This window comes from Euprymna scolopes, chromosome 23 (assembly GCF_053919585.1).
Source record: "Euprymna scolopes isolate OS-2025 chromosome 23, ASM5391958v1, whole genome shotgun sequence".
Taxonomy (NCBI): domain Eukaryota; kingdom Metazoa; phylum Mollusca; class Cephalopoda; order Sepiida; family Sepiolidae; genus Euprymna; species Euprymna scolopes.
In genome coordinates this window covers 51,816,350-51,832,121 of record NC_136504.1, presented here as the reverse complement: position 1 = coordinate 51,832,121, position 15,772 = coordinate 51,816,350, and the positions used below count along the sequence as shown (strand labels likewise).

The 15,772-nt window shown below is 33.4% G+C and overlaps 1 long non-coding RNA gene across 2 annotated transcripts in view; it reads right to left on the bottom strand.

Annotated features, from left to right (window-relative positions):
* The window catches only part of LOC145245896 (uncharacterized), a 260,524-nt gene extending 245,085 nt beyond the window's left edge, over nt 1–15,439 (bottom strand). The window contains exon 1 of one of the 2 annotated variants that reach the window (XR_013863045.1): nt 15,127–15,439. This is a non-coding gene — a long non-coding RNA (uncharacterized LOC145245896). The remainder of the gene's footprint in view (nt 1–15,126) is intronic. The other variant, XR_013863046.1, reaches the window with a different exon arrangement.
* Nucleotides 15,440–15,772: the final 333 nt, after the last annotated feature.

Below are 15,772 nucleotides of genomic sequence, written 5' to 3'. Positions count from 1 at the left end.
TGTTAGCAAACGAATGTTGACAAATTTTACTAAACAAATTTTGTTAGCAAACGAATGTTGACAAATTTTACTAAACAAATTTTGTTAGCAAACGAATGTTGACAAATTTTACTAAACAAATTTTGTTAGCAAACGAATGTTGACAAATTTTACTAAACAAATGTTGTTAGCAAACGAATGTTGACAAATTTTACTAAACAAATTTTGTTAGCAAACGAATGTTGACAAATTTTACTAAAAAAGTTTGTTAGCAAACGAATGTTGACAAATTTTACTAAACAAATTTTGTTAGCAAACGAATGTTGACAAATTTTACTAAACAAAGTTTGTTAACAAACGAATGTTGACAAATTTTGCTAAAAAAGTTTGTTAGCAAACGAATGTTGACAAATTTTACTAAACAAATTTTGTTAGCAAACGAATGTTGACAAATTTTACTAAACAAATTTTGTTAGCAAACGAATGTTGACAAATTTTACTAAACAAATTTTGTTAGCAAACGAATGTTGACAAATTTTACTAAACAAATGTTGTTAGCAAACGAATGTTGACAAATTTTACTAAACAAATTTTGTTAGCAAACGAATGTTGACAAATTTTACTAAAAAAGTTTGTTAGCAAACGAATGTTGACAAATTTTACTAAACAAATTTTGTTAGCAAACGAATGTTGACAAATTTTACTAAACAAAGTTTGTTAGCAAACGAATGTTGACAAATTTTACTAAACAAATTTTGTTAGCAAACGAATGTTGACAAATTTTACTAAACAAAGTTTGTTAGCAAACGAATGTTGACAAATTTTACTAAAAAAGTTTGTTAGCAAACGAATGTTGACAAATTTTACTAAACAAATTTTGTTAGCAAACGAATGTTGACTAATTTTACTAAACAAATTTTGTTAGCAAACGAATGTTGACAAATTTTACTAAACAAATTTTGTTAGCAAACGAATGTTGACAAATGTTACTAAACAAATTTTGTTAGCAAACGAATGTTGACAAATTTTACTAAACAAATTTTGTTAGCAAACGAATGTTGACAAATTTTACTAAACAAATTTTGTTAGCAAACGAATGTTGACAAATTTTACTAAACAAATTTTGTTAGCAAACGAATGTTGACAAATTTTTACTAAACACATTTTGTTAGCAAACGAATGTTGACAAATTTTTACTAAACAAATTTTGTTAGCAAACGAATGTTGACAAATTTTACTAAACAAATTTTGTTAGCCAACGAATGTTGACAAATTTTACTAAACGATATGTTACACTATGTACATGTACAAAGAAAAAACAAATATTGTTTTTAATAAAATAAGTATCTGTGTTTTGTATACGATGGTTATTTCGTTATGTGGAATGAACCACGAGTTTGTGAAGATAAGTGTAGATTTTTGCTTTCATATTTTGACAATAAATTCATATGGTTTTGCGATTTATTAAAACAAATTAAGGCACAACAAATGCACGACAACTGCTTCTGATGATTTTCTATTTGAGTAACATTCAAACATGACAAATCGCTCATGCTTTTTTTTTTATTTTTTTCTAAAAATCTTTGTAAAAATGAACAAGTTTTTTTTTCTGGCTACAGGAGGAGTATTAAAAAAATTATTCAAACATAAAAAAGAAATCCCTTAAGTCAAAAGAAAATTTTTTTTTACATTTTAAAATCGTAAAAAAAAAAAAAAAAAAAAAAAAATTATGCAATTAATCCATCCAGGATCAGCACTCCAGCCTCCAGTCAAATTCAAAACCTATGATTGAAGCATTCAAGGAAACTCAATTCATTTTAATAAGTGATTTAGTTATCTGATTAGTTCAATCTTATCACTCTTGGTTATAAATATAATCATCCCAAATCTTTCTAATGCCAAAAATAATGCAATAAATAAGGACAATAAAGAAACGATTAATTTAAACACACACACACACACACACACACACACACACACACACACACACACACACACACACACACACACACACACACACACACACGGACAATTTGTCGCAAATAAATGTAAGAGATATACGAAGCATGATACACATAAACGTGTAAAATCCACGGAACTATTTACTAGTAACCGTAATCTATATATTAATAGGATAGCGCGTGTGTTATTTTGTATGTCACGCTTACACCCGAGTGACTTTCGTTTAATTGTTATGAACTTCCATTTCTTGTAATAAATAATTTTACCAAAAATTCTTCATAAGTTTTGGTTTCGGTTTTGAAAATAGCTGATGGCACTCAAGTCATTTATTTGTTTATAAATAATTTTACCAAGAATTCTTTATAAGTTTTGGTTTCGGTTTCGATTATAGCTGAAAGAAACTCAAGTTATATATATATATATATATATTCATAAGTTTTAGTTTCGGTTTCAGTTCAAGCTGATGCACCCAAGTCACCTGGATTTATTTATTTAATTTTTTCTGAAATTGCAACTTTATAATATATAAAAATCGATAGAAGATCAACTCTATAATAATATATACAAAATCTGCAAAAATTAAAATATCATATTTAAGCGTACTTTACACCAGGCACCCCTTGCTAGCTTTGATAAATAGTTTTGTAGTTTTAACAAAAGAGCTACAATAATATCAGAGTGTCTCCGTTTATGCTGAACATCTACAGATTTCCAACATCAATATATTACACATGAATGAGTTCCCTGTGGAATTTTCACATGTGCCGCTAGCTTTGCATTAATGTCCCAACATAATCGAAATGCTTGTGTTGCCAGGGTCAACAAAGAGATATTTATAGACAATAATAAGATTTGTTTTGTTGATTATTTCTGAGCCTATATAACTCTTACTGAAATTGGTCATGCAAAGATAGCAGGCTATCCTGGAAGTCTCATCTGACTTCAACCAGTAGAAGGACAGTGTGAAACGATTACAATTGTAAAAGATTCTGATAGAAACGGAAGATGACCTGTTGCTCTAAACATGTTCGATGGCTTCTGAAGGCAGAGCAGAAAATAGAAAGCCGCGTTCTAAATTTAACACGTGTCCAATGAGTTTCTAATAACTTCTGAAAAGCAAAGTGCAATATTTATTGGCTAGTAATGATTGCTAGGACCCCCCCCCCAAAAAAAAAAAAAAAAATGGGATATAATCCGATCCAAGGGAAATAGCTCAGAGCCAAAAATAAAATGAAAGAAATATTTTGTAAACATTTTAAGAGAATAACTTTTTCTTAAAACTCTTATTCACTTTGCCACTTGGATGTAAAAACTATTATTTGGACCACAATTACAGGGACACTATGTAGGGAGTTGAGCAACGAGATGTCCATTTCACGTTACATTAAAATTTTCGCATGGTAGTACAGTCAGGGAGCAGGAGACCGGGAGAGTAGCAAAGTCTACAGTTTGTGGGAAGATTCTATTAGAGTAGAAAGTTTACCGGCATTTAGGAACCTCTACAGTGAAAGGGTGGGATTTTGCTGATTGTTGGGTTGGTTGGGGGGCACAAGTGGTATGAATTCGTCAGAGCACACCACACCATTAAAGTACTTGTAAAACAGGTGCAGGAATGCAACATTATGGTGATGGGACAGAGGTTGGAGCTTAGTTGATAGTGTGGGATCTATTAGATTAGAAACTGTCTAGGAGGGAAAGACTAGTCGTAGATGGCAACAATACTCCATGCATGATGTAGAGATGCAGGAGACTCTCAAGTGAGAGCAGTTTTCTAGCACGGTCTCCAAAATTATGCTCGTGCTTTTATGATTAATGCTAACTGTAGTGTAATCGTAAGAAGTACAGCTTGGCACGATTTCAAGACACCTCATTGCATAAAACATTAAATTGTTTTAATAAAATATTTTGGGAGTTGCTGTCTGCATTAATTGTAAACTATCCAATATATATCTTATCATTTATACTTGCTTTTACTCAATTTTCCAAACTTGTTCAATGACTAGCTTGGGTGCCTGGCGTTGCCCGGGTGTTTGGAGGTGTGTGTTAAGAAAAAAAAAAAAAAAAAGTCGTAGTAGGCAGGCAGGCTCGAACCCGTACTCTGAAGGAGGAAAAGAATGTGAAAAAAAAAAAGAAAAGAAAAAAAAAGCGACTTCTTTCCCGTTGCATCCATTGCCAAACCGGAAAGTGGCGAAGGTTTAAATTAAGGCTAGTCAATCAAAAAGAGGGAATGACTTCCGAAAATATCGGCAAACAAAAAAAAGCGACCCCTCCTTGTAGAAAAGTGCCCAGTTGAGGGTGAAGGAATTAATGTTTTTAGCCAATTTTTCGATATTTGTCGTCCGAACGGTCGCGCTTCAAAACGATACTGATCTTGTGAAAATCTGTCGCCTCTGTTGAAAGTTTTAGGCATACATATATACATTTAAACAGACAGGTGAGATTTATATAATAGATGACCGTTCCATGCTGAGGGATGCATTATGGTTGTAAAGAGATTTTTCTTCCCAAGAAAATATATTTGTAAAATAACAAAATGACCAATTTTGTTATTTTAAGATTGAAAGTTTGTAGAATAGTAACATCACCCTTCCAAAAATATGATTTTAATTTTTTTTATATTTAGTCACTACTTAAGGCCAAGAGCCACTTGAGGATAATGATAGAATGAAAAATGAAGAACACTATGGGAGTAGTGACATTAATCAAAGATATGAACTGTATTTAATTACTTATCAGTTTGTGACAAGAATTTGTTGACTGAGTTTGAAGATGACCAAACTGTAATCAAGAGGGAAATAATCATACAGTAATGTGTTCCACACGTTGGAAATCCTTGCAAAGAAGTTTTATCACAAAAATTATGTCTGACACACGGAGAGACAAAGGAAAATCACTTTCAGTTGTGGTAGGAAGACGAGTTCTTGCTGTAAAGGTCTTACAATAAAGAGAAACCAAAAGATTGGTGTTCATTTGAGCATCTTATATGAAAATAATCATGTGGTCGACACAGACTAACAAACAGGATTGTACCTATTTACAATGCCTCCCCATGGGGCAGAGTTAGACACCAGGGTCGTTTTTTTAACGTGGAGAACAAGAAGAGATCACGGTTATCTCAAGCAAAGCCCCTCACCCTCCACCCACGCCTCTTCCAATGTTTACTGCGAACCTGTTTAACTAAAATCAAATACCATAAGAAAAACGGGTTTGTATTACTGTACACATAGATTCGAAAAAGTTGTCAAAAAAAAATATATAACAAATAAATGTTATAAAAGGCAAGATAAGTTACTTTTCTATAAAACTGGATATATTTTTGTGTTTTTATTCAATGTAACATGTTTATTCAGCTCGAAAAACGTGCAGTGTTTACCGATTTATTGGAAAATTCAAAATGGCGCCCAACTCTCTCTTTAACACGGTAAGTTTGGGAAAACGTATTATAAATAATAAACTAGACAAAATACTATTAAAAAAACACCGAATATATGTCAACTTATGTCATGGTAACATATATTGAGCACATTTCTAACAGTATTTTGTCTAGTTTATTATTTATAACACCTTTTCCCGAACTTACCGTGTTAAAGAGAGAGTCGAGCGCCATTTTGAATTTTCCAATACATCGGTAAACACTGTATGCTTTTCGAGCTGAATAAACATGTTACATTGAATAAAAACACGAAAATTATATTCAGTTTGGTAGAAAAGTAACTTATCTTGCTTTTGATAACATTTATTTGTTATATATTTGTTTTTTGACAACTTTTTCGAATCTATGTGTACAGTAATACAAACCCAGAAAAACATATCCAATACAAAATAATCCCAAAATAGTTTTTTTTTTTTTTTTTTCATTTCAATAAATCATAATAGTAAATGTGAAACTTTTTATTATTTTTTTATGATGTTTGATTTTAGTCAAACAGGCTTGCAGAAAGCATCGACCGGGGGGGGGGGCTTTGCTTGACGATGAACCGAGATAATCCCCCTACTTCCTTAGATTTCAGAATTGATTTTATACTCTGTCAAAGTTGAAAAGAGTGCTCTGTGTGGCACCTCAGATGTGGCAGCAGTATTTCATAAAGACATTTTAGAATTCTTTTAAAGTTAATTAACGGGTGTGTGTGGGGGGGGAGGCGGTCGTAAAATACGCTTAAATATGATATTTTAACCTGTCCAGATTCCGTATGTGATTTCAAAAGTTTAAAAAAAAAAAATATTTGGGTGCCATCAGCTAAAATCGAAACCGAAAGCCAAACTGTAGCATTCAAAGCTGGTGACGTTACCACTATACCAACGTGACACACTTATGAACTGATTAAAAATAAACTAACATGAATGTACAAAATGTATAACGATTTTTTCCCATTTTAATCCCTTAAAAACTATTTTAACTGGCTAAAGACCCATAAAGAATGATCCATAAAAAATCCAATCATTTGAGGTCTCTAGCGCCGCCCCATAACTTTCAGTTTTGGAAGAGATAGAGTTTGAAAATATGGAGACAGACAGCCATAGTGAGTTTTATAAATTAGATTACACTGTGCAATACTCAAAAAAAGTACAGAAAATCTGTGGCCATTTTTATATGCAAAATCTTAAGGAAAACCCATTTCAGACCTTCTTTTTGTCGAATTTGGTACAGTTGTTTTGCAATATTGTCCCTTTCAAGAATTTTGCGAAGAATCGTAATCACATGAGTGATGAAGATGGCGAGAGATTGCATCAGAATATTTCAATGATGAAGAAACGTTTTAAAGGAAAAATGGAACCCTGACATGTTGGCAAACTACTGTTGAATGAAAAAAAAAAAAAAAAAATAAAAAAAAAAAAAAAATAAATGAATGAAAAAAAAAAAGACAAAAAAAAATAAATAAATGAACACATAGTTCAATTGTAGTAGTATAGTCATTGGAAAAATTCCGGATAGATGTTAAATGTTTTGGTATTTTTTTACGATATTCCCCAGCGTAGTATAAACACCTCAACCACCCCATGTTAAGAACGGCGTTTGAAATACCCCCCCCCCCATATTAAGAACAGCTTTCGAGGTTGGGGTTGTTTATTCCCAAAAGCCATTCTTAACATAGAGAGACTGGGGCGTTTATAACACCCTGGGGAATGTCATAAAAATTTACCAAAAGGAGGATGACACTCAACCTAAGAGGGTTAATAAGACAGATGTTGTTTAAACTAACAATTCTGTGTTTTTCATTCATAACCAATATGATTTATAGTACATGAAAACGGTGATGGATCTGAAGAAATGAAGGTCAAATTTAGCATCAGGATACGTTTCTTATAACGAAACAGATCTTATGTGGCATGTATTTTATTTTAAACCTGAAACTTGTTGCACAATGTTATTAACTAACTTGAACAAGGTGTAGTACCTGTTAGTCTCCACCCGATATTACAGAGGATTACCGTACAGGGGCTAGAATGATGCTCCCCAACCGTGGTTAAGGTAATCCATCTAGGAGAAAGAAACTGGCAACAAAACCAAAAACTGGATAGAAAGAGTCCGGTGGCCCTGTAAGACAATGATGGTGTCACAAACAAAACACTCACTTCAAATTTGTCATATGCCAGCCCGGAAGTAGCAAGGCGTAGAAATTGTCATGAGAATGTGCATGTCAGTGTGCAGTGTTGTCTAACCAGAGATAGCGAAACATATATAACCTCCTTTTATACAGGGAGGAACATAAAATTTTCGCCCTAGAAAAGATGACATGATTCCATTTCTGTTTGACGAAAGCCGTTTTTTTTTTTTCCTTTTTTTGTTGCAGATAACTTTTTTGTTGCAGACCATCTACTAATTGGTGCACAGATTCTAAGCGCGATAGACACCTTCTATCATGTCTTTACTGATCAGTTATGACAACAGGACCAATACCAGCACCCTCAAAATGCATCGCTGGATTGCCACGTATAACAGGGATGTGCCAAGGGTGATGAAAAAGTCTCTGGCCACGGTTATGGTTTTTGGTGTGGTTTCAAGTGAGGGCCACATCATGCCATCTCACATCTTCAAAATCCACTTGAAAGTCAACACCAAAGTGTACCTGGATGTGCTGAAGAGTGTGGTGCAATCAGGTGGCCGCTGGCAGACCCTGGGTGTGACAGCAGGACTCGGCATCAGCCCATAAGTCCAAAGAAACCCAGGCTTGGCTTTAAAATGACTGCTACAATTTTCTCACCGGCCCATACCTTAACCCACTGGACTACTTCGTTTGATCATATGTCGAGAACATCACCAACATGATCTCCTATAACACCAAAGCCAGCTTGATTGCTGCCATTCGCTGAGTTTTTGCCAAGCTCTCGCTAACACTTGTGGTAAAGACATGCTCCCAATTCCGGACCCGTATCAAGACGGTGATTGAGGCTGAAAACGGCTACATTCAATAGATATCAGCTCTACTACATAATGAAGTTACTGGAATTGATTTTTTTTTTCAATAAAATAAAGCTGAAGTGTTGTTTTTTTTTTTTAGGGCAACACTTTTATCGTTCCACCCTGTAGATTTTATTTTTGTTTTCATTTATTTTCTATCACAAAAAATAAAATGTCATTACCTCTCTACTTGTCCGGATCTCATGCAGTTTTACCTTCAACTAACATCCCTCCTACGTGTACAATGCCACTTGTCCTTTCTTTTCTCCTTTGGGGTATAAGGTCAAGTTCAGACAAAAGGAACTGTTTAGAAATAGCAGTGACAGTGAATGTTATTTTTACATTGGATGGAAGCTCAATAGTTCTTTCAACCAATCACAGTATAAGGCGCTGCCAAACAACAAATAGTATAAAAACCCAACCATAGGTGTGTACATGTCGCAATTGAATCTAGGTCCTCTCTGACCAAATGGCTCTGATAAAAAACATAACGAGAGACATTCATGAACTATTGTGCGCTTAGTAATAGCACATACATGTTGCTCACTGAATGCACATGTTATTACGTATGCTCTCTCACTAGCAAAACAGGTATGCACCGCTACATGCTTATCTCACTTTTTACACAGCATAATAACATGAAAATGCATGTGTATTTAATTTATCCTTAGAGATAAAACCATTTCTTTCACCTAGAACGTTCAGAAGAATTCTCATTGCTCACAAATATATATATATATATATATATATATATATATATATATATATATATATATATATATATATATATATACAGAGGGAGGGAGGGAGGGATGAAGAGAGAGAAGGAACAAACCAAGTTATGTGTTCATCAACGTTTCACCTTTATTGCAAATTCACCCAGAGGAATATGGGTGAATAAAATTAAGAAAACAAAACCCAGTACAAATATTTGAAAATATATTTTTGGATGTAATGAAATGTATGGCATTGTTCCATTTCAGAAACGAAAAAAGTCGGTGGAAATTAAAAAAATGGGAGGCATAGAGTGTATATAGCCGTTAATATATTTAAAAAAGATAGTTGCGTTACCTATGGAAAATTATTAACCTGGAATATATATATATATATATATATATATATATATATATATATATATATATATATATATATATATATATATATATATATATTAGTTGAATTAAAAGTCGGTCAATTTAGCTCTTACGCATAGATCATCGTATAACGATTAGATCACTGTCTGACTGACGTAAATGAACATTAAAAAAAGTTAAGATGTTTAAATTCAACGTTATTTCACGCGGTTAATGGTAGCCGAATGAATTAGGTCTCCGCTAATCGAGCCAGAGATGCCTCGTGTTGCGGGGGTTCAAATCGTGACACCTTGAAGATTCCCGAAAGGATGAAACACTAGTGTCTGTAGGTATTTAATTATTATAGTAAAAAATAATTATATATATATATATATATATATATATATATATATATATATATATATATATATATATATATAGTAATATTCACTCGCTTAGGGTCACTAGCGGCCAAATTAGTGCATGGATTGCTTTTCTTCTATTAAACACAGTTAGAAACAGGACTTTTTCATTCTATCGTATTGAAAAACTTTGCGCATGACACAGAGAGGAAGTAAGAGGGGTGAGTAAAATGTACCCCCATAATTTTGTTTAAGCTCTTCTATTTCATTAGAATTGGCGCCGGACAATGCTGTGTAGCCCTCTGCTAGCTCATATAAGATAAAACTACCTTATCGCCTACCGCTTTTAAATTCCCTAGGAATCCTCTTCCCTTGTGAAGTCAGCTATGCTATTAATTAACTTTGTCCTATTTTTTTTTTTTTTTCACACGTAAACATTATGATTCAGTTTTTTTTGTTTTGTTTTTTTAGCACAAACGAGAAATTAATAAAAAAATAAGACACTTTTGTAGGCCAGAGTGCTCTGTCTATTGGCCGCTGTTTTTTTTTTTCTTTTTATCTCCATCTTGTGTCATATCTGAGAGAGAGAGAGAGAGAGAGAGAGAGAGAGAGAGAGAGAGAGAGAGAAAGAGAGAGAGAGAGAAAGAGAGAGAGAGAGAGAGAGAGAGAGAGAGAGAGAGGGGGGTACCGTAAGCACTTGACATTATTAGTATTTATTTGCTTCCCCACGAAGGCAAAATCTGACACAAGGTCGTTTTTAATGCGGGGGGGGGGGACTCCACAAAATGGGGCACTCTGGAAGCTGGCAAAAACAAAAATTGCCTTATTATAGAAGGGTTTCCCCCTACATTGTGTAAGAAAAAAATTAACTTAGGTGTAGCTTCAGAACAGCTACACTGTGATCATCACTAGACATTATTATTTTCGTCGGCAATGACGCAAATTAATACATTCGAGCTATTGCTCTGTGACACTTAATCTCTATTATTATATAAAAAGGAACTTTGTATGCGTATGTCCGTTCTCTATAGATTTAAAAACGGCTGGGCCGATTTTTATGAAATTTCACCCGGAGGTATATAATGTACCTGGCAGCATTCTTATATCGGTTTTGTGTCAGGATGTCTTCGATAAGTATCGATAATCGAAATAATCGGATGAAAGAAAGAACATGCGATTTTGACCAAAGTTAACACCTTATACAGCCTAACATCACAAGTGCATTTGAGAAGTTTTATTAACACACAAGTCGAAAGTAGATTCTTTGATATGACGACGGGACGGGCGCGTTGGAAATGAATGTTTCTGTTTAAAGCACAATGGAAACATGATACTTGACTTTTGCATTTTAAACTTTTAATTAAAGCCATTCATTATACATAAAAATAATTTTATAAAATAAACAGTAGGTTCTCTACAGTGCAATGTAGACTAACATGTATTGTGGACTAAGTAAGTCACTGCGGGGAGGCATATGTGAAGCTTTCTTCTTGTAGAACAGGCAATCAATCGATTTAATTGAAAAAAAAAAAAAAGTCGATTTCACAGATTTCGATGACAATAAAAATATGGGATTGATCTCATTCAATCTCGGGAAATATCAGGTCATCCTGCTAATAGGGAATAGACGGTGACAGCAGATTTGTCATTCCCGTTAAAAAAAGAAAGTACTCCTTGGGCATTGAGTTCCATGGCGACCAGCAAAAAACTTTAATGAGTAAATGTTTACTTTAACTACAACAGAACACCGACCAATAAGATTTGGTCCATGTCGGTTTTCGGGGTCGCTGACACCGAATCTGATATTCAAATCCGTCGCAAATTTACTGTTTGCATGGTATTAAACCCTGAACCCTCGCACTATTTTGTGCCAACTAATCGCCATCGTTTATGCTATTCTTACATGATGCGTTCGCGCATGGACGCGCGTAGTAAGGTGACTTGTCACATCGCGGAAGAATTTTTTCGCAGACATTTAAAATAACAGGAAAGTTTTCAAAAACAAAATGTGGTTCATTTTTCTGTGTTACATAATTTTTGATGCTTTTTTAATTGATCTAAAAAATTAAGTTTTCACGAGCGGTCTGTCTACAAAAGCATTTTTATTTTTTTTTTGGAGGGGAGGGGATTCAATTAGAAAACTCGTACAATATTTAACAGGTGCTTAATTTACCGTTTTTCCGTAAGTAACGCGCCGACATACACCGAGCAGAAAAACTGTTTAATTTTTCACAAAAATTCTGTTTACATTGGGGAGTAGAGCGATGGATGAAGTTCTTCTGCTCGGTGTATGTCGGCGCGTTATTTACGGAAAAACGGTAAATTAAACTGCAGAAGAACCTGTTGAATATTGTACGAGTTTTCTAATTGCCCCTCCAAAAAAAAAAAAAAAAAAAAAAAATGCTTTTGTAGACCGCTCGTGAAAACTTAATTCTTTAGATCAATTAAAAAAGCATCAGAAACTACGTAACACAGAAAAATGAACGACATTTTGTTTTTGAAAACTTTTCTGTTATTTTAAAATGTCTGGTAAAAAATTCTTCCACGATGTGACAAGTCACCTTACTACGCGCGTCCATGCGCGAACGCATCATGTAAGAATAGCATAAACGATGGCGATGAGTTGGCACAAAATAGTGCGAGGGTTCAGGGTTTAATACCATGCAAATAGTAAATTTGCGACAGGTTTGAATATTAGATTCGTTGTCAGTGACCCCGAAAACCTACAAAAACAAATTTTATTGGTCGGTGTTGTTCTGTTGTAGTTTTACCCATTAGATTTTTCTGCTGGTCGCCATGGAACTCAATGCTCAAGGAGTACAAAAAAAAAAAAAGAAAAGAAAAAGGGCCCACGAGTTCTTTTTTTGCGTGTCATTTCAATGTTTTTAAATATAATAAATAAGAATATCTGTAAACTGCATTTTTTTTAAATAAATATGTTTATTTAGTATTTACTTTTTACGAATGAAATCGTATACAATTATTTTCCAAATAAATACGCTTATTTAAATTTTTTTTTTCAAATATATATATTTGCAGATATATAGAAATGAATGCATGTTAACGGTCCAAAAATATGAAAATTAAACATTATTTTCTTATAGAAGTACCTGTAACTTCTCTCTAAGAAATGAACCAGATTTATGTGATTGTTAGGTGGAAAGAAAGTAAAAGTTTACCAATTTATCAGTTGTTGTTGTTGTTGTTGTTTATCATCATCATCATCATCATCATAATAATATAATAATGATGATGATGATGATGATGATGAGATATGGTTCGACTGAGTATCCTCTCCGACATAGTTTTCTCTTTCGGGTGAATGTACGTATGTGGTTTATTGCCGACCGCCAGAGGTGTCACTACCAAAAAAATTTCAACAGGTCAGTTCACGGCTATTTTTTGTACCCGACCACCCGACTCTCCTCCCTCTGACAACCTTGTGTCACACTTTGCTTAAGTGGGAAGTAATTAAATACCAACATCACATAATCAGAACAGAAAAAAACAAACAAACAAACAAACAAAAAACAACAAAAAACACGTGGTTCAATTGTAGTATAGCCATTCGAAAAATTCCGGATGTTTTGGTATTTTTCACCCAGCGTATTATAAACACCCAACCTCCCCATGTTAAGAACGGCTTTTGGAATAAACACCCCCTATATTAAGAACGGCTTTCGATGTTGGGGGTGTTTATTCCGAAAGCCGTTCTTAACATAGAGAGATTGGGGGGGGTCGTAAAAATTTACCATTGATTTTTTGTTAACTATTATTAAATATATATATTTTTTAATATTATTAAATAAGGAATCATTTCTATTTAAAATCCAGTCAGTATTGCGCATGCAAAATTGAAAAAAAAAAAAAAGCTTGAAATCATTTTCCATAAAATGTGTCAATATTGTGAATATAATACGCTTAATCAAAACAAAAGTGCAACTGAATTTTACCTGATGTCGTGTTTAAAAAGAAAAAAGGAACCCGAATTTAAACTCGAAAGGATTCCTCATTTAACATAAAATTAATAAAATGAATTAACATAAAACCATTTTAATGTCTATACTAAATTTTGTTGCATTCTTCTACGGCGTGTTTGTTTTGTTTCTAAACAAAAATGCACTATGGTGAATTTAATTTCGTTATCACAATTTATTTTATTTTTTATTTTATAAAAAAAAATATGAAATCAAATTATTTGGTATTATTATACAAACACCGTGACAGCGTTAGGGTTAGGGGTTAGGGTTAGGGGTTAGGGGTTAGGGTTAGGGTTAGGGGTTAGGGTTAGGGTTAGGGTTAGGGGTTAGGGTTAGGGTTAATTCGCTGTCACGGTGTTTATATAAATTTACCAATTATTTATTACGATATCGATTGATTATTAACGGAATCAAATAATTATAAAACTATATGTAATTTTTCGTTCATTTGGTTAATAGCTTCAAAAACTTTCAGCCTTTAGTACACGAAGTCTGGTAAAAATAAATAAATAAAGCCGGAAATATGTTTCTATTCGACAGTTTAAATGCTCCCAAATTCCTTTCAAATTCCCAAGGGCCACGAACTTTTTTCATCTATTAACAAAAAGATTAAAATGGTTGACTTGTTTATAAACAGAAATGCAATGTGGTTAATTTATTTCGGATACCTATGCAGAAATACGAACCGTGTTGAAATAATGAACGTTATTATTTAAAAAACAAAAAACAAAAAAACCACATACACATGGCGAGGAGGAGGAGGGCCCTTTCTTTTTCTGTTTTTACTATTTTGCACTTTCATCTAACAAAAGATGCAAAAGAGTTTAACGTTTTTTTTTACATACGCATCGCCACATTATCAAGGCCAAAAGGCCACTCAAGGATAAGGGTTAAAGAGTGTACAGACAGAAATTGGACAATATAGTAATCATTAGTAATGAAAATTTGGTAAATTTGATAACTTATATGGAACGGCTCATCAAGAACTTATTTACGTTAGACTTGAAACACAACCATATTGAAAATACTATCTAAATACCCCCCCCCCACACACACAAAAAAAACCCGGCCCGAATAAAGTACCTGATATCGTATTTAAATTTTTTCCTTTTTTTTAAATAACCTTTTAAAAAACTTCATTTTGGCATTTTCTTTTAAATATATATTTGATTAAAAATAAAAGAAATGAATGAACAATGTGCGAGTCGCGTAGGGGCGTGAAACAGTGTTTCACTGAAACACAAATATACGAGAAGTTGTCTCACTTTTGTTAATGTGGACGGAAAGCAAATATAATAAGCAAGATATTCGTACAGCCTCTATAGTACAATTGAACTAAACATGCAAAGATTATAAAATATTAAGATTACCTTTTTTTGTCTTCAATTTTAAAATCCGTTTGATATGAGCGTTTTTTTTTTTGTATTTTTTTTTCCTATGGTCGGACGAAGTTTCATACGTCGTTCATGAAACAAATTGAATGAAATTCTTCAACGTTTGAGAAATGTACAACCGAAATTCTTTTCGTCGTCCACTCGTAAACAATGTATGTCTTTCTTTTTGCTGATGAGACGTGAAAAAAAAAAGTAGTGTTTAAAAACTCAAACTGTCACCATAAGTGACTTTAAATGTAGTCGAGTTGAGAAGAAAAAAGTTACAAATGAAAAAAAAGTTTCTTTTGTTGAGAGAGAGAGAGAGAGAGAGAGAGAGAGAGAGAGAGAGAGAGAGAGAGAGAGAGAGAGTTGTGGACAGAGTTAGAGAGAAACAGAGATGAAGGGGAGGAGGGGGCTTATTGAGTAATACTAGAGTGTAGTGTCTGTTCCGTCCTCACCCAAAAGGAGAAATCTTTCCAGACAGAGGCAATTTATTTTATTTTTGTTTCAATCCGGAGTGCTTTTTTTTTTCTTTCTTTTTTTTTTTTTTTTTTTTGAGGAGTTGTAAATTTTCCTTTACGTTTAAAACTGACCTTGCTCTCGTGGGAATGCAAGTAAATAGGGTCACAAATTAATGAAAAAA